Source organism: Parasteatoda tepidariorum, chromosome 9, assembly GCF_982258835.1.
Source record: "Parasteatoda tepidariorum strain Cologne lab strain chromosome 9, Ptep-v5.0, whole genome shotgun sequence".
Taxonomy (NCBI): Eukaryota; Metazoa; Arthropoda; class Arachnida; order Araneae; family Theridiidae; genus Parasteatoda; species Parasteatoda tepidariorum.
Genome location: NC_141763.1, coordinates 3,096,434 through 3,115,594, shown reverse-complemented (window position 1 = coordinate 3,115,594; position 19,161 = coordinate 3,096,434). Strand labels below are relative to the sequence as shown.

Sequence of the window (19,161 nt, the reverse complement as noted above, 5' to 3'; positions counted from 1 at the left end):
AAGAAATACTAAAATAGAGATCTATCGACAAAGACTACTCACTTCTGCCTAGCTTAATGGTATGAGATTGCCGCAGCTGATGCTCTCTGGTTACTTCAGTTTCCGTTTTTAAAAGCGCTATATGTTGAGCCACCTCAGCTAGATTTGGCATGTGACATTTTTAGCGGCAATCATTGGTCGATTCGCGGTGTAAGAGAAACAGTAACGTAAACAAAACAAAGCAAACGCTGCCACCGGCGGAAAAGAAATACAGCCAAAATTTGGGAGCCACGTAAGAGAATCTTATTATATAAAACGCTAATAGGTATGTATCAATAAAACCGATGATATTTCTTTTCTCGCCTTGGCAACAGTTTTCATTTTTAATTAATAGGCTTCGGCGCGCAAGAGCACGTAGTGAGCATCATATGGCTAATCTATATTACATAAAACGCTAATACGTTTCAATTGATAGGCTTCGGCACGCAAGAGCACGTAGTGAGCATATCATATGTCTAATCGGGTGAATTCTCACCGAATTATCAAAAAAATTCTCCAAAATTATCTTCATCGAAGCGGATGCTTTACATCCGGAGTTCAGTGGCAGACTACTATTTCATATTGTTTTTTCACATGGTTTTAATCCTCTGTTGGGAAAGACTTTAAAACAAAACTTACAACTGTTACTTTTCTCAACAACTGAAATTTTAGAATAGTGTGATTAAGAAAAATATGTAAACTGTTTGCAATTTCAAATTAATATTGAAATGCACAGGTTTAGAATTTTCTACAGTGAAACGTTTTCGGAAAATCAGTATTCAAAAAAGTATACAAAAGCTAGACGTTAAGAACGTATCCAATGCGCGAGCAAAGAGAGCATCAGATTGCGAAGCAATCCGAAATTAACTGCGAAAGCAGTTCCGGGGGTTGGCGAGCGCCAGCGAGCAGGGGGCGAAGCCTCCTAGTTATATAAGATTAAGAAACCTAGATTAAGAAAAAGTTATTTTGAATGTAATTTTTTTGGTTCAGGTTGCCTACTGTAGGTAAAAAAACTTCTGCAATAAGGCGAATGTTATGAAGAAAGATTTAAATTTCCTTTAGTCTCAATATATTTTTATTTATCTTTTGGCTAGAGGAATAATCATTTCCTGCAACGGACTAACGCTTGGAGGTAAAATTCTAGCTTCGGTTATTGTCCAGGTCAAAAATGGGCTAAACTTATTTTTGCCTTAACTTTTGTTTAGGTGATTATCTAACGATGCTTTCTTGTGAGTGAACGAGGGCTACGTTTTAAAGCAGATTTCAAAATTATGTTTATCATCTTCATAATTTGCCACAACTTTTTTTTGGAACGTTTTCTACCTACAATAGGAATGTTTATTCAATTCGATTATGTGCGAGACAGTGTCTCAGAGGATAAAGTGCTTGCCCCCCAGTGGGGGGGGATGCGGGTTTAATTCCCAGCAATGCCTAATATTTACGAATTCTGCTCCCGATTAGTACAGACCAGATGTGGTATATCCTCAATGTTAGACGGATCTTGGGTTCAAATCCCCTTGCCAACGGGTTAACCGTGGGAGTTTTTCCTCACTCGGTAACGCAAATGCAGGTGAGTTCCTTCAAAACGTTTTCCAAGAAGGTTACATTTATCCACGAGTTCAAACGCCGTTTGACGCCGGTTATAATATAGAATGGAGCAATTTTCTTTGAAGAGACGGCTAACGAAATTTAGATAAATTTCACACCAACTAACAGTTCCGAGCAAAATTCGATAATTTGTTTAAAAGTTAACTTAAGCTGATAAGATGTTTTAGCCAAAAATTACTTATAAGCAGGTTAAAAATAAACATTCCCCCGCAACAGCATAATAGGTTCTAGGGAAAGAATCAAGAGAGCATCATGCATTGACCGCCTTTACTTTGAAGACGAGCTGGTACAACTGGATTTGAAGCTGGTGGATCTAAAAACTTTGGGGATCGAACCCCGGTTCTCCCAAACACACTTAAGTGCCTTCTCATAGTGGCTCTTTCTTTATGGTGTCCAAGAGAAAAAAAAAATCTTGTCGTCTAACAATTTTTTTAGAGGAAAACAAGGACTTCCGATATCAGCTTTAAAATTGTCAGTTTCTTTAAAAGCTAATAAAATGCTGTTTTAACCGTTTTTCTTATTTTGATTAAAGATTTGTTCTTACAAACGTTTGGAGGTCAAATACAGATCCTTGGTTTCTAGTTCAAAAATTACGTGAAACTTGTAATTTTAAAATATTTTAGCTGTCTGGAATGATGGACGAAAATGAAGACAGAAATATTTTGATGGGTTATGCAGGGATGGACAATACGTGAGACAAATTGCTTGCTTAGTAATTCTGAGTATAACGTCACTGATGAAAATGATGAAACGTATGAATAAAGTAGTACTTATAATGTAGCACGTATAAAGTAGTACTTCTATCATTTTATTTTATAACGTAGTCATAGATTACGGCATAAAGAAATCAAAAGCAAAATTAAATTAATAGCAAAATACATTAATTTGTCATTTTAAGATTTCAACAAAGTAAATTGGAAAAAAGTATAAAGTCGGTACAATTGTTACATCAGTAACCAACGTGAGATCCGTTTGTATTCAATTACATTTTCCAATCTCACATTCATGGACCCAGATAGCGTTCGTAAAATTTTGATATCAATATTTTTTTCCAAATATCTTGATTGCATAAATCGAATAAGAGTTGTTCTTGAATTGTCTATCCAATCTGTAAAAGTGTCTTACTAATATCGTTCAAAGATTTTCTACCGGATTCAGATGTGGGCTACGTGATGGCCACTTAACCGCTTTCCTGATCATCCCGAGTTAATTCGGGTATGTATATATTGCAAATATTGACTATCCCGAGAAAACTCGGGAGTAGTAGAATTTGTCAGTACGTTTTGTTTTATCCCATTTTTACACGGCCCGAAGAAAAAATATAATATGATGCGATTGGTTTGGAAGTTTGACAAGTTTTGTTTAGAATTTTTGCTGTTTGATTTTATTTTATTTTATAACCGTCGTTGAACAGCCGACACAATTTCATGGATTTATGACTACTAATGTTCAACTCCGCAGCCTTGTAATTTTGAACCCAATCCAGAGGACAAGGGAATTCCTGGATCAAGTATTGGGAGAAATTTGTCTTCGTGGAGGACTTTTTGATGGAGCTAACCCGCATTTGCGCTACACGGAGAGGAAGACCACGAGAACCTCTCACGGTTAGCCTGACGGCAAGGGGACTCTAACCCATGATCCATCTATCACTGAGGATATTTCACGTCAGCACTGTGGTCGGTGGAAGCCGGATCGATTGGGATTCGGACCCGGTTTGGCTCATTGGAAGGAGAACGCTCTATCTCCTGAGCCATCGCGGTTTGCTGTTGGATTGTGGAACTGCACACGTCTTTTGTACGATTGTACATACGATGGTTGCTAGAAGAAAAAAAAAGAGTAGAAGGAAATGGCATCACTGGCGTTTAGAAAGTATCACTTTGTATATATTTTAGACAAGGGACAACACAAAGACTAATATATAAGTTTTTTTCATTTGCCCGAGATAACTGGGGATAGTAAACTGATGGTAATTTCAATGTGTTTCACACATAAAAAAAATTAAAATTTCAACTTAAAACTTGTATACTATGTTTTGTTTTAGTTCCTTCATTTATTACTGAAATAAAAAATCTATAGATTTTTTGCATTTAAAAAAAAATGGTAAGGGAAGCGTTTAAGTGATTTCATGCGGTGTTTAGTTGAATATGAAGTACGGCATTGCTTCAGGAAAGTACGGCATTGCTTCAGGAAACGTACAGCTTCGGAATAAACATATATCTTTTTCGATGAGTTCAAATTCTTTGCGATCGAAAGTATGGATCCATTTATGCTAGTTTCACTCTTTGCTTATTTCGTTGTATTTCGTGAACTTTTAAAGCGAATCGAGAACATTCCTTTTAATCCAAGTCCCAGCAATGGTTGGAAGAATAGGCCGAAAACCAGTTTCAAGATCATCACCGGCTCAGCCCCTAAATGCTGCCTTTTCCCTTATACGCAGGTCCCGTGCCCACTTTTCGGAAAGCGGTTTACATTATGTCTATGGAAGTTAGCCTTCTTCCCTTAGTTCTTTGGAAATAGATTTCTATTTCTCAGGAAGCATTCGACCCATTTCGTTCAAATTTTACATTTTGCCATATACATTAGTTAAAACAAATGATAAGAAAAATTGTTCGTTTTTTATGCAATAAAAAAACTGACAAGACAAATAAAGCCAAACCTGGTCAAAATAAATGAGAAAAAAATGGGCACAATCTGTATTCTAAATTTAAAAAAACTAGTCACTTGTCCAGGGCAGAAGCTGACCGATATCCTGTCAGAGAAAAACATATCTAATAGGGTGTATAATCGCCCCAACAGCTACACAACTCTCGCACAGCTACATCAACTCTCGCTACATACTGTTTATCAGGGTAGATATCAATGACTATGGCAACCACACCCGCTCCTGCCCCAAGTTAACCTTTAGCTCACCGATGGTCATTGGAGTTGGTCTTTAAGCTGCAATGAAGCATCCATGGATGTTTCATACCTGTTCGATGGGATTCAGTTCAGGGGACGTCGTAATTCAATCGTTGAATATTACCCGATTAAAGGCAATCATCCCGAACTGAGCCCTGTATGGGGAAGCGTTATCGAGCAAGAGGTTGAAATTCGGTCCACATGATCCGCAGAAGGATTTCGTTCCTGTATGGCTGACCTGTCAGAGGACCTCAATTGAACACATAAAGATCGGTATGCCTGCCCAGACCATCAGACCACCTCGATCGTAGTGGTCCTTTTCGACAATGTTAAAGGACCCATATCGACTCCCCGGATCTCTTTAGATGAGAATGCGTCTCGAGTAGGTGTCCAGGCTGAATCTCAACACATCGCTGAAGAAAACCCACTCTCAATAATCCTTCGTTTCCGGAACCATGCTAGACGGTTTTTTTGTGGTTCACGGTAAACGGGAAGCTGGGTTCAGGACGCCTGGCATACGGGGCACCTGTATTAAGCCTCTAGTCGACTGTTATCAGCAAAATAATAAATTTCTGCTGCATTATGCAGATTGCGAGGCTTTCACGGGGCTACCCCTTTTGGCTAGAACTGGCTAATAATGGTCTAGAGACAGCGTTGTTGCTCTTTTGTCGCCTTGATCAGGTTGACGAACTGCTGCTCCTCTCCCCCCTCTCTCTGTGGACTTTCTCGAAACCTAGAGGTTCTTTCAACAAGTAGCCTGTTGGTAGGACACTGAGCCTGTGTCCAAGAGGTCGTGGGTTCTATCCCCGCCAGCCGAAGACTCCCCGTGTTTTCAATTGTGACTGTTGCACTTTAAATCTGTTGAGTCACCAAATCCTCCATGTTGCCATAACAAATCCTTCCTGTGGGGGTACTGATCCAGAAGTTCCTTTGTCTTCTAGATTGGTTCAGAATTACAAGGCTACGGAGTTGAACGTTAGTAGTCATAATCCCAAAATTGGGTCGGCTGTTCAAAGACTGATATAAGATATAAAAACCAAGTAGCCTGTGATTGGCCCACTTTGTGTCTTTCAACTCCCCGTCATCGTGCTGCATTGACTTGACTATAAAGACTGGCGATATTAAAGGTGGGTAAAAAAGATGTCAAAAAAAAAAGATTAGACTAAGCTACGATGTTTCAGAACGTCTTTACGCTACAATCTTAGGCGAGCAAATGAGGTACCACTACATAAATGCGATCATAGCACTACTGCCATAAGATGTCACAGACTACTGCGTGGCAAGGTGTGCGAGAAGAGCTTAGCTATCATCTCATAACTCATTTGCATATAGGTGTTGCTTTTTATTTATTTATTTTTTAAAAAAAAAACGTTCCTTCCTTTAATTGGTTTTATCAAAGTAAAGTGATATTCCTTGAAGTGACGCAGATATTAGAATACCATACTATTCAATTTTCTTTCCCTAATCATTAAAGAAAATAAAACATGATAAATAATTATTAAAAGTCATTTTTTGCATGGAATTATCTTCGGATAAATATATTTTATAATTATGCACAAAATATTTTCAATTCGCTTAAAAAGTTCTCGAGATATTGGGAAATACGCAAAAGGTAAAATTAACATAAAAGGGTCCAAACTTTGGGAACCATATTTTACAGATTGCTGCTATTTCTTACATTTTGAGGGTCGGAAAAAGTACGTTTATTCAGAGAAAGTACGTTTTTTTGTCTGATTTTGTAACTTTATATATCGTCTGCGCTAATTAATTAGCTTATTTAACCCTCGAACCATTGAGATCTAGACCGAATACTTGGAGATCCAATCATGAGATAAAAACTATTCAGGCTGATTTGTTTTTCTTCTTTTATGCACTGTTCATCAAAATTAAATTTTATCGCGGAAATAGCTTTAAAGAAGTCTCATTTCAGTTGAAATGCGCAGTTTTGAGAAAAAAAGCCAACAAAAGAAATTGGTAGTAGTATTAACAAAAAGGAGTGATACTTTTTGAAAAAAAGCATAAAAGTATTTCTACTGCAACTAAAATGATGAACTGGTGAAGTTGTTTCAGAAACTTTACTGTTGTTATTATAGTTCATTTACGTCGCACTAGAGCTGCACAATGGGCTATTGGCGACGGGTCTAAGAAGCATCCCTGAGGATGCTCCGACCATCAGAATTTTGATCCTCTGTAGAGGGGATGGCAAACCAACGACCTGCGAGCGAAGTCAAGTACTTCACGGTAGAACAGTTTAACGAGTACCCATACCGCACACCCTCGGGTCCCTATGCACAGGGTGATCCAAGTGGTCACCCACCCGCACACTGACCACAGCCAGCGATGCCTGACTACGGTGATCTGCTGAATGATCAGTCCACTTGCGGGGCCAGAAACTTTACTGAGAAGTGAAAGTTTGAAAACTTAATTTTTGGTAAAAACATGTGTAGACATGTGTGTTACAAAAGTGATAAATCATGAGAAGGATATTCTTACCTGACATATAGTGTACGTCATTATACAGCTAATTTAAAGCCACAACTCTTCCCTATCAGAAAAATAGTTACTTTAGTAGAACCATAACTCCAAAAAAGCAGTCTAAATAATGTAATCAGAATGGAAGGGTGTGTCACAATTCCGCCCGGAATTGGAAATAAAGTTGGTTTGATCTCCAAATTTAAATCCCTGAGATATTTTTTATGGGGTTACATCAAAGATTTTATATTGATTTCATAGAATTACGAACATGGACCGCCACCATTGATCGTGATATCTTGCAGCGAGTGTGTGCAAGAATTTTAATTCTGCCGCATCACCAAAGATTCTCATACTGAACGTTTTTGGAGAGAAAAAAATGTTCCTTTATCAAGTGAAAGTAAAATTTGTAGATGTATTGATAGTATTTTGTTTGTTAATCATCTTCGAAGCACTGAATGAAATTGTGACACTCCCTGCATATAATTGTTGCTTTGAATAATAAAAGTAAGACACTAGTTAAATAATATACATAATAAACAGTTTATTGGGTTCATTATTGGATAAGTTTGCAAAGCGCTGTTTGAATTTGGTATAACAAAGTTCCGCACTACATGCTCTTTAATCCCGATCACGCGCTCTTCTACAGTTCCAAAAACGCATGGTACATATGTTAGTAAGCATAAATCACCATACAATCCATGGTCCTTACGCAAGTCGCAACGCGCTAGAGGGTGCCTCCCAGCGACCCCCATAAAAAGGCTGTTGACAGTAACTGTTTTCATTTGCTCTGTAGATCTCCGATCAGATGGATGCGTTACTCAAATCAGGAAAAGGTGGAGATGCATTGCATGCACGGAACTACGTACGACAATGCAAGGGGAGTTCCAAAGATTGCACGGATATCGTTTTCCAACATGTCCATGCTGCAAGAATATTTCAACGACTGAATCAACAACTATGAGAAAGGGGTTCTTTTTCAAGTTGCACGCAAGATACCGGACGTGGCAGGTGTGTAAAGGCCATATCACACATAGCGAAAATTCGTTCAATTCAACCTTCAACTCAACCCCAACTTCAACTCCGAAGACAACCAGGTCCGAAAACATAGGTGTGCTATACTTATCCGAGTTGGAACAACTGCTGTTCAACTCTTTCACGTCTCTTCGAAAGTGTTGAAGCAACTTCACAATTCAACCAATCAGGTGGCAGCAACCGTATGGGGTTATGGGATAGCACAAGTCAAAACAATATGGCCACGAAGTTTATATGATGAAGCAGTGTATCTAATTTGTTATATATTAATTCAGGTGAGTTTTTAATTGAGTATTGATTTTAAAGTTATTTTATAAGAAGTATGTTTCTAACCATTAAAGAAGTTTATGTCATAAATGTGTTAGGTTTTTAACCGTGAATTAAACGTATGATTTTCTACGCCAAATTCGCCAATCTGAAGTAAATTTTGCAAGTACATAAAAGTAGTTTTGTTTTATATTTTAACATTACTTTAAATGATAAACAAGTTTTGAAGTTATACTTCTTATGCGACTTCCAACAAAGTTGCGTTAAACGTTTAACGCTACATTTTTATTGGCCGGGAAATCACGTGGTAGGATCAAGTTTTCCCTCATTCACTTCCATATCGTTTTGGTTCTCACTAGCATAAAAATAATAAAAGTCATAAAAGTATTCGCGATCGCAACGCTCGAGTACGCCATCTAGTGGGAGACTGAAAATATCGGACATTAGTTCCCACAAAGCCATTGGCAATGACGGACGCCATTTCATTAGCAGCAAATAAGAAGCAAAATTTCCCTAAGGAAAAGGTAGAACTTCTTGAAAAAACTAACCAGAACATGCCAAACATTGAAGCAGAACACGCCAAGCATTTGAAGAACAATTTCTCAATAATTTTTACCTTTATATTACCAACAACATAACTTCCAATCTCACGATCACTTGCTGTTACAGATTGTGTATATTACGGTAAAATAATTTTTTCTGTCTTCAATTCATTACAAATTAAAGTGAAATCAGCATTGCTTTCGTCATTCCAATGAATAAATAAGAATTCAGAATATGCACAGAACTGTATAATATATAGTTATAGAATATTGTTCTTCTTTAGAGAATAGTATATATTTCTGTATCTATATTATTCGTAAAACAACAATAAAGAATTATCCGAACTACTTGAAATAGATTCATTTGTGCTGATTATTAATAAATTTGTACCGTTTTCTTGGTAATTATTTTTTTGTTTTTAAGGAATAATTTCAACTAGAATTCAGCTATTCTGCTTTTAAGCTACCTATTCAAATTCATATCGAGATCTAACATTTATAAAATTTTGATGTGTGGTATGTTATCTAAAAGTAATGAAGGGATAATCTATGCATATATTATTTGAAAATAAAATTTTCAAGCGAAGAACATTTCATTTGGAATTCTGCGGATTTATAAAACAGGTGAGTGTTATGATTTTTATAATAAAAAATTTGCTTGTAAATATTTATTTTATTTTATTTTATGATGATAGTTCTCTACAGAATGGTTTTTTACGTCTGATTAAGAACTATAAGAATAATAAGAAAAGAAACAATATGAAAGTTTTTATTTCAGTGTAAAGAATTCTTAAAATCGTTTTTTATCCTAAGAATTCTTTATTTTCCGTTTTTTAGTTTATAATTTTTTGATAAAAATTGTTATCAAAATACTTTTTTTGAAAAATTAAATGATATAACATTATGTGTTTATGTATACTTCTTGTATATTCTAATGTTTGAAGTAATATTATTCAGAAAAGTATGGAATAAAAATTCGGTACTTACGTATTAACGCCACCGACGCTACAGATTTGGCGGTTTTTAAGTGCCGCCAATCTTCACTTAAAATTTTAGCGACAAATCCTAAAATAAAACACTCTATTTAAAATCAAAGTAGTCAGTCGGATTTCGGTAGAAAATGAGCCGATATAGAGTTTAGCATAGATTCGAAACAATCATATCGCCATATGAACTCTGATAAATAAGATTCCAAATGAAATAACATTTCCAAAACGTATGTTTACCAAGATAAAGTTTCATGTTGTGGGAATTGGTACATTTTCGTTTTTTCGGTAAAATATTTCCCTCCTGAAAAAATGAAATTGCATCTTGTTTTGTTTTTGGCAAATCCCAAACACGAGTTTTCGTAGCACTAAAAATGGCGACAAAAAAGAATTGTTTTTTTTTTGTTTTTGTTTCGTCAGCATTCTTTATTTTACGTTTCTTAGTTTCTAAATAATGTTTTTTATTGAAACTTGAAATTTTTTGATAAAAATTGTTATCAGAAAACTTTTTTTACAAAATTAAATTTCATAAAATTATAAGGTTTATGTATACTTTCTGTTCATTTTAATTTTTGAAGTAATATGATTCTTAAAACTATAGAATGTAAAGTGTAAATGGGCCTTTCATGTTATATCATTAAATTTAGTAAAACTATTTCTCGGGCATTAGGTTTTAACTCTTATAAGAATATATATATTTTTTTCTGTTAATGTACAAATATTTTTCCGATATGTTTTGGATATTCCTTCTCTAATAAAAAGAGATACCACTTTGCTTTCGTTGGCATAAGAAAGAATACCAAATATTTTTCTTTTTTATATTTAATTAGCCACAATAAAGAAGGAACGTTGCAATGCTACGTGCGACATTAAAGACGCCTCTAGAGTAACTGAATCACTGTTCATATGGAAATCGCAGGTATCCGTCACATACAACAACGCCCCCTATAGTTCGTTGCGATCGCGAATTGTTTTTCTATAAATATTTTTTTAGTTTGTTTTGATACACATGTAATTTAATAGCGTAGTTTTTTTTATTTTCAAATTTAGTGGATAACAATAGTAAAAATGAGTGAAAACAATCCCACGGACAATGCGCCGGATTTAAGGTTACGTCAAGGTACGTCTCTTGTGAATATCAATTGATTGTTAGGTTTTCTCTTCTGAAATTACATTATGACGCATGCATTATTAATACAAATACATTTTTCAGGGCGAGACGATGAGGCAACCACAAGCACTTCCACTGGTTCAAGAGGTCCAAGAGGGAAAAATGCACAATATTACCGTGATTACAGAGCACGGAAGCGAGCGGAGCAGGAAAAAGAGTCGTTGAATAGAACTAGTGATCCTTCTACGACTGCTGATTCTTCTACAATTAACGTCGCAGGTTGCGAAGTTTAACTTCTTCCGCGCGGAAGGACTCCACGCACTATTTTTTTTTACTGATTTTTTTTATGATTTTTTGTACGTAACTGTATATTTGTTAGTATTCGCCGAATTAAAATGTAGTTTTTTTTTCAATTACTTTGCTTTTTCTATAGTTCCGATAAGATTATACTAGCAATTATTCTAGAGTTATTACTGAATTCAGTGATTTTCAATATTTTCTTACAAAGGAAAAAATTGCGTTGTAAAAAGTAAACTTTTCTGAAAACTTACTCATGCCTAAACAATAAGCTGACAGAATTAATTTCTTTGTATTATTTTATTTTTAAATTGTATATTTGTCAGGATTCTCGGAATAAAAATTTGTTTTTTCCCAATTACTTTGCACTTTCTATCAGGGTTCGACAAGTGGGCCCACCTTGAAAAGACCTACTTGGGACACTAATTGGGTTTTATTTAAAAAAAAAAAGGTTTTTATTAAAACTTATTGATTCACATTTAATTTTATGTAATTTATTCTGTAGCATCAGTTTGTCAAATAGATTTGCATGTTTTACATGATTAAGTTTTTAATATTTATAAAGTTGAAGAAACTTGAATCTGTAATTTTATATTACTATTAAAAACTTAAAGCGGGTTTTTTCAAAAAGTAATATTTAATGAAATTAAATTAGATAGAAATTTAAATAAAATAGTCTGTAAGGATCAATTTTTCAAATGCAGTTGCATGCTTTATATTATTAATAAGCAGGTTTTGAATAAATTATGAAGGAAGTTGAAAATATTTTTTTACCCGTTAAAGCACTTAACAGGTTTTTTCAAGGTAATATTTTCAATAAAAAAATATTAACACACGTTTAACTTTAAATATACTAATATGTAGGTACTTTTTATATCTGTTTTTTTCATAATTTAATAGATTAATTTATTTTTTGAAATTAAAGAAAAAGTTCAAATTATTTATCTAAAAATGAAGTCTTTTTCTTACAGTTAAATATTCGAAAAAATGGGACGAGTAACTGATACTCCTAGTAATTATACATAATTTTAATTTCACTTTCTATTAATCTTATTATAAAAACATGGAAGACCATTAAAAATTTATTTCAGTTTTTACTGATTATAAACAACTTACTCATACCTTAACAATATGTTGACAGAATTAATTGGTTGGTATTATTTTATTTTTAATGACTGTTCCTTATTGTCTGTTGCCTTAAATACACTTCCTTCACCTTTCTTAATAAAATTTTTTACTTGTATTGCAGCAAAGATGAGTCAAAATTTTGAACAAGCGCCCGTTGGGGAAACTTTTAAATTGAGCATCGAAATGGAGAGCACATTTATTGAACTCTTGAAGAAAAAAGAGAACATTTGGAATGTAACATCCCGCCACCACAGGAAACATCATTTAAGAGCTCATAAAAAATTAATCGAAACTGCTTTTATATTTCTTTTGGAATAAATTGTTCACTTTTATCTGTTCTTGTTTTTCCTAATTTTTAAATAGTTTGTGTTTATTCATGTTGAACCTTTAACAAAATAGTACCGTTTAATAGCTTTCTTTTTTTTTAAAATTCAGTTTCACATAAACTTTTAATTTTCTACAAATGGCAAAATTTTTTTCAAACTAGAGTATTTCACTAAACATATATAATAATACTTATCGAACTCTTAAAAAACTATTTTAATAATTTTTCAAAAACTTAAAGTCAACATTAAAAAAATAATTGTTATTGCATTAATTTGGTGCAAAAAATTATCAAACTCCTAAATTCTGTTCTTACTGTTTATTTTTACTTTTATATTAAATTTTGTTTTCTCCGTCCTCTCTTGTTTGTAAAATATACATAGTAAATATAAATTGCAAAGAGCTATATTATGTTATTAAATATATGAAAAACTTAAAGGTAATTTATTTGAATAATTTAAAATAAGCATATGACTAAAGGTAAAAAATAATCTAAAAATATTTTTATTAATTATAGATAAAAATCCATTGCGACTTATGTGTTTAATTTATGATAATAAGTGAAATTAATACAGCATGCAACGAATATATTTATAACAAAAAGGTGATTTTTTTTTCCTAATTTACTTTTCCAATATTAAAACTAATTATATATTTTTAACTTTTATGTCAAAGATTTCACAAATGAAAACAAACAGTTCTCTCAATTAATTTTCATAACAGCCTAATATCTGTCCTCGTAAGCGCCATTGTTTAATCCAAGGTGTCCTTCTCTTATCTTTTTTTTTCTTTATCAAACTGTAAATGATCAAGCTTGAAATTGCTAAGGAAGGATCCATTGCCGTCGATTAAATTAAATTTAACTAACACACGAGCTGAGTCTTTCGATGAAAAATTTTATCCGTCTATGTATAAAGTGCTAAATCGCCTAAAAAGAAAGAAATCACTCGTTTACCAATGGTCAACTCTTTTCAACCGTATGGCAACCATAGTTCAACTGTTTCAGGTGGTTGTTGAACAGAAAGTCGAAGTTGGAGTTGAGTTGATGGTTGAATTGAACGAATTTTCGCTATGTGTGATATGGCCTTAAGAATGCCATTTGTAACGAACGAAATTGTGCACCATATTTTGACGTGCGAAAATCAAGTTTCGATTGTAAAACTACGTTGTTTCAATCTCTTTTTTTTTCAACCATGTTTTTTGACACTCCACTATTTTCAACATATTACGATACTCGAATTCCGAATTATAAAATAATCACATTCTAAAAAGCTTAATTTAGCGACTATTCTATCGTGAATCCATGTCGTTTTTTAATCATTTCCTCTTTAGTTTTTCACAATCCGATATTTTTTGTAAGAGATTAAGACGTTGAAATTCGAATTACAAAGTAAGCACATTCTGATGCATTCACTAATAAATCGACGTCGTTTACATTGTTTATTTCTGTTTCGGTTTTCTTTTAATATAAGATTCTGATATATGATATTTCGACGCGAATTATCACTTTTCTGAATTATCACTTTTTGATTCACGACGCTTTTAATACAAATTTGTTTCCGTGCATTTTTTATCAATTTACCCTTTGCTTTTCAGCCATTTCATATGATTTTCTTTAAATCTGATATTTTATACAAATTTGTTTATATATTATGACGCAACTTACTAGTTTGGCAATAATAATTTCCTTAAATTAATCTTTCTTTTAAAGTCTTCTTTTTTCTGTTAATTGTAACTTTTTAGCTATTTTTTGTTAAAATAGTAGGTATAGTTACCTCTCATTGAACTTAGTAGCAAATAGTTGCCATTGCAGGCTTTCTCTTTTCTCTTACAAAAAATAAACCTAAAATTGAAATGTAAACAATTAGAAATCAAATATAATATATAGTATATAATAAGCATTACAATATATGTTAAGGACGGGGTTACATTTAAACCTTTTAGTATTAAGAAAACACTTAAAGAGAATTAAATAATTATAGCTAGAACATCTTCCAGAGCTGTCTCCCCGTTGCCGTTTCGAGAGTGAGCGTTTGAAGGGAGTCTACTTTACTACAGATGGCGCTGCACGGCGTACGCAACATATATAATAAGTACTTTAAAGCACACAAGTTCGGAAATCAACTCAATCACAGGAAACTCAAAAGAGATGGATAAAATTCTCAATACATTTTTGTCTGATAGGCTTACAAAAAATTTGGTTGGTTAACGATTTTCTACAAAAGTTTAACGTTTCTATTCGATTTCTTTTTTGACGTTTTTGCAAACGAAAATAGCAAGTGAGCTCAGCTAATAAAGTAGTTAGACTACAGTTTCAGTTTTAACAATCGTAATTGTATTTAAATGTAGTGAATATCTATAAAAAATTAGGAAAAAGTAGCCATAATGATAATTTTCTTTTCAAAAGGTTGTCTATCGCAGGATAAACTTTTCTACAATAGGTCTACGATAGGAGATAAAATTTAAACTTTAAGTTATTGTTAAAAAGTTAAACTGGTTTTAGTCATACTCTATTTTTTGACACGTGGAAAAACTAATTCACACAACAGTCTGAAGCTTGGTGATAAAATTAAAACTTGTGGTATTTAAGTCAAAAATTCGGTAGAACTTATTTTGGCCACAATTTTAGGGTGAGCGATGAGCTAACGAAAATATTTTGAGGGAGAACGTAAGTTAACGATTAATACGGATTACGTTTGTTCGCAGATTTTGAAATTGCGAGTGGAACAATTTTCGAAACATTTTTTTTTTTGGTACTTACAATGGGTACGATTATTTATTTAGACAATAAGAGTCGCGGGAGACAGAGGGCTTCTCGTCCTAAAGGGGTGCCCTAGGTTAAAATCCCAGAGGAGGCTGGTCTTAAATAATTCTACTCCTGGCTCTCATCACAGACGACACTGGCGACGAAAAATACCCTCGATGGCAGATGGATCATGAGTTCGAACTCCCTTGCAGTCGGACTTAATGTGAGAGGCTTTCGTGGTTTTTCTCTCCATGTTTCGCGTTTTTCCTTACCTTGTTTTCCACTTCTGATTTGTTTCTTCAAAAAATCCTTCACGAAGGCTAGTTTTATTCCAATACTTGATCCAGGAGTTTCCCTGTCTTCTGAGATGGTTTCAAAATTACAAGGCTATGGAGTTGGACATTGAGAGTCATGAACTCAGAAGTGGATTGGCTGTTCGACGCTAGCTATGAATTGGTAAACGTATTGAGATGAGACAAAGATCAGAACTATTCTTTCCTGACCAAAAATCAGTTCAAACTTGTTGTTGAAGCTCTTTTTTTTAATGGCTGGGCTGGCGAAAGTATTTGGCGGATCAATGTAAGATTAATTTCACACGTGCTAACAGTTCCAAACAAAATTCGTAAATTCGGTCCAAAAATAAGCTTAATCAGCTATGAAAGTTGTTATGGCTTCAAAATACATGCAAGCAGGTTAAAAGCAAGCATTCCTGGTATAGCCTAAACTGTTATAAACTGAGGGGGGTAATGGAGGTTAATGGTTAATTATTTCATGGACCAATGCACTGTGGGCCAAAAGACTATCATCTTTGGCCAAAAGTTAAAAATTAAATTTTCTACTAAAATAAGTGTAGGCAATTTTAATATAGTCCAAATTAAGTATTGATAATTAAAACATTATAATTTAATTAAAACATTATTTATCATTATCATTCCAAACATTATAATTTACTTTTTGAACCGACGAGAGTACAATGTAATGAAAAATATGTTAAAATTTTTTTTTTAATTTTTATTTCAGAAACATATATGGGAATTTCACCTTACTGTTACATTTTTATCAGAATAATTAGTCTGAAATTATAGTACAACTTTTCAATTTGTTGGATTAGTTAATACTCTTGACAAACTTATAGTTTGTATCTTATCATTTGACATTTTACAATGTTTGAATAACTTTCGAAACTTAGCTAATTATCTGGTAGAACTTTTTGGAACTATTATTTTTTTTTTTTTTTTTTGTCTTCTTTGATGTTTCTTCTTTCGAAAAAACCTGCCCATTTGGCCCGTATTGCACAGGTGAACTAAATATACCAAAAAACAAAAATATTTTTTTTTCCTGTTTTCGTGTTATTTTGTAATATTACTTCGGAAATATAATTTGCTTTTCATTTTCAATATAAAATGACGAAAATTATTATATTTTCATTGCTATATTTAATTATTTAAACATACTATATTATTATTTTTATTTTTGCTCGCCATATTTCAGTCGCCATTTTTTTTTTGGGGGGGGGTATTTTCAGTGTATTTCAAAATTTTAATTATGAATTCAATTTACCTGCACATAAAAACCCCTAAATAACCCCCCCCCCCCAAAAAAAAAAAAAAAATTTGAAACAAAGTTTATCGAAATACTAATTTTGGCCACGAAACCTTGGATGCTGGTCCACTGCGCAATGGCATGATGGTGATGTAGTAGCCGATCTGAAGGCTACAAGAAGGTCATCGAACCTCAGTTCTTCCCAAAGACCCACTGAGAGACATCGGGGGATCTTTCCTTATCGTGGGTAAAAAAATTTAAGCTAGTTGGCTAATGAAAAGTTCGCTGTTGTTATAAGCTTACGATATCCTCATATACACTAATTATTGCTGGTAAAAGTTTAAATTTTACTTCCAAAATATCAGAATTTTTAAAACTTAACAAAACTCTTATTTCCGCCGTAATTCTTATTTTCGAACAAAATATTTGTTTTGCTAATGATATCCAATTATAAATTTAAATTTGGAGGTAAAATTCATTCTTTTGAAGTTCTCTGTCAAAAACTTATTAAAATTTGCGTTAGCTATATTTTTTTAAAATTTATTTATATTTTTTTTTTTTGCTGTTTAGCATACGAAACTTTTTCATGGGATAAAATTTTACTAATTGGCTTAAGTTCGATAGAAAAATTCAATTTTCTCGTTTAATGATCAAAAAATATCTAGAGATTGTTTCTGAAATAACTTTTTATTGGAAAGAAAATTTTTGGTGGTCTAATATGTAGAGCTAATAATTTCTTACAATGAGCTAATTTTTAAATACGATGCTCACTTTTTTAAACTTTGGTAATGAACTTGATTCATTTTTTATTGCGAAATTCATTTTCTTGCAAATGATTTTAGTGGTTAAAATGAAAAGGCGAATTTACACCTATCCCTAAACTAACGCAAGCTGTTTCCTGCAATGGGCTTAAACTTCGATGCAAAAATTTAAACATGCGGTTTAAAATCCGATAAATATTTGTCTCCGTCATAATTTTATGACATGTTGGACACAAAAAACGTTAAGGGGCTAACGATTTCTTTTAATAAGCTTCTGTTTCATGGTGAATGGGCTATCAGAGGAGCGAGCTATCAAGCAATGGTTTATCAATTTTAATGGATTATCATTTCGAGTGGGCTAATATTCGTTCAACTTTTTGTTTTAAACATATCTTTGTATTATCTTTTTATTGGATTTCCGAATGAAAACTTTTGAAGGACTAAAGTAGAGAAACGAAATTTCTACGAGCAGCTAACATTTTGAATAAAAATTAAATATTGTGTTTTCTAAAATTCTAAGATTTACTTCATCTTACTATTTATGCTGTTACATCAAATATTTGTTGCATATTTTAACTTATAATCTCTGTATAACCCCCTCGACTGTGTTGCGGTTCTACTTATCTTTCTAAAATTCTAAATAAAAGATTAGTTAACACTTGTTACTGCTTTTTTTAACGGTAGGTTTATTAGATCGTTAAATTTGTAAAACCAATTTCAGCCATAACTACATTTTAGCAAGTGAGCTAACGTACAGGGTTGCCGGATTTGAGCCAGATAGAACAAAGCTGGTGCGCTTTCTGTTCAAATCACAGGGATCTGTTTAGAAGAAATTTGGGTCCGTTAACGGACCCTTCACAAAATATTTTAACTTAAAAAAGGACTCTTCACAAAATGATTTCTCTTTTAATCGAACCCTTCACAAATTTGTTTATATTCATTATTATTTTGTTAATCGAATAAACCCTTTACTGGGCAGAAAACAAGAAAGATGGATTAAACGAATTAAGTTTTGTCTCCAGCTGACGATTCTTCAATTATTAGTCGGAAATGAGTATTCTGCTTTCAGCAGTATAGGCTAAGTACCAAATATTTGTATGTTCAAGGGTGATTGTGAGCCCAAGTCAAAATTCCGGAAAATTTCTTTAGTTAAAAAAAGGTTTAAATTGAAAAAAATTTAAAAAGTTTATTTTTCCTTTTTCTCAATATTTCTTAGTTTAACTAAAATATATTTACAATTTTACACATATCTATACCATTTACACATACCTATGATGACCTGGAGAAGTAATTAAAATTTACAAATTTGTCTTTTTTACTTGAGTTTATGATTATAACAACTATTTACTGATAAAAAATGAATATTAATCATGATTACATGCTTATAAAGTATCTCTCTGGCTCTCCCTTACAAACAAATAAAATA

At 33.1% G+C, this 19,161-nt stretch overlaps 1 protein-coding gene across 2 annotated transcripts in view; it reads right to left on the bottom strand.

The window, feature by feature from the left end:
• LOC147803256 (uncharacterized) overlaps positions 1-19,161 on the bottom strand; it is a 44,192-nt gene that overhangs the window by 1,932 nt on the left and 23,099 nt on the right. For both annotated transcript variants that reach the window (XM_087150684.1, XM_087150686.1), the window contains 2 exons: positions 14,462-14,529; positions 7,018-7,069 (listed from right to left, as the gene is read on the bottom strand). The gene's annotated coding sequence lies outside the window, so the exon portion shown is untranslated. The remainder of the gene's footprint in view (positions 1-7,017; positions 7,070-14,461; positions 14,530-19,161) is intronic.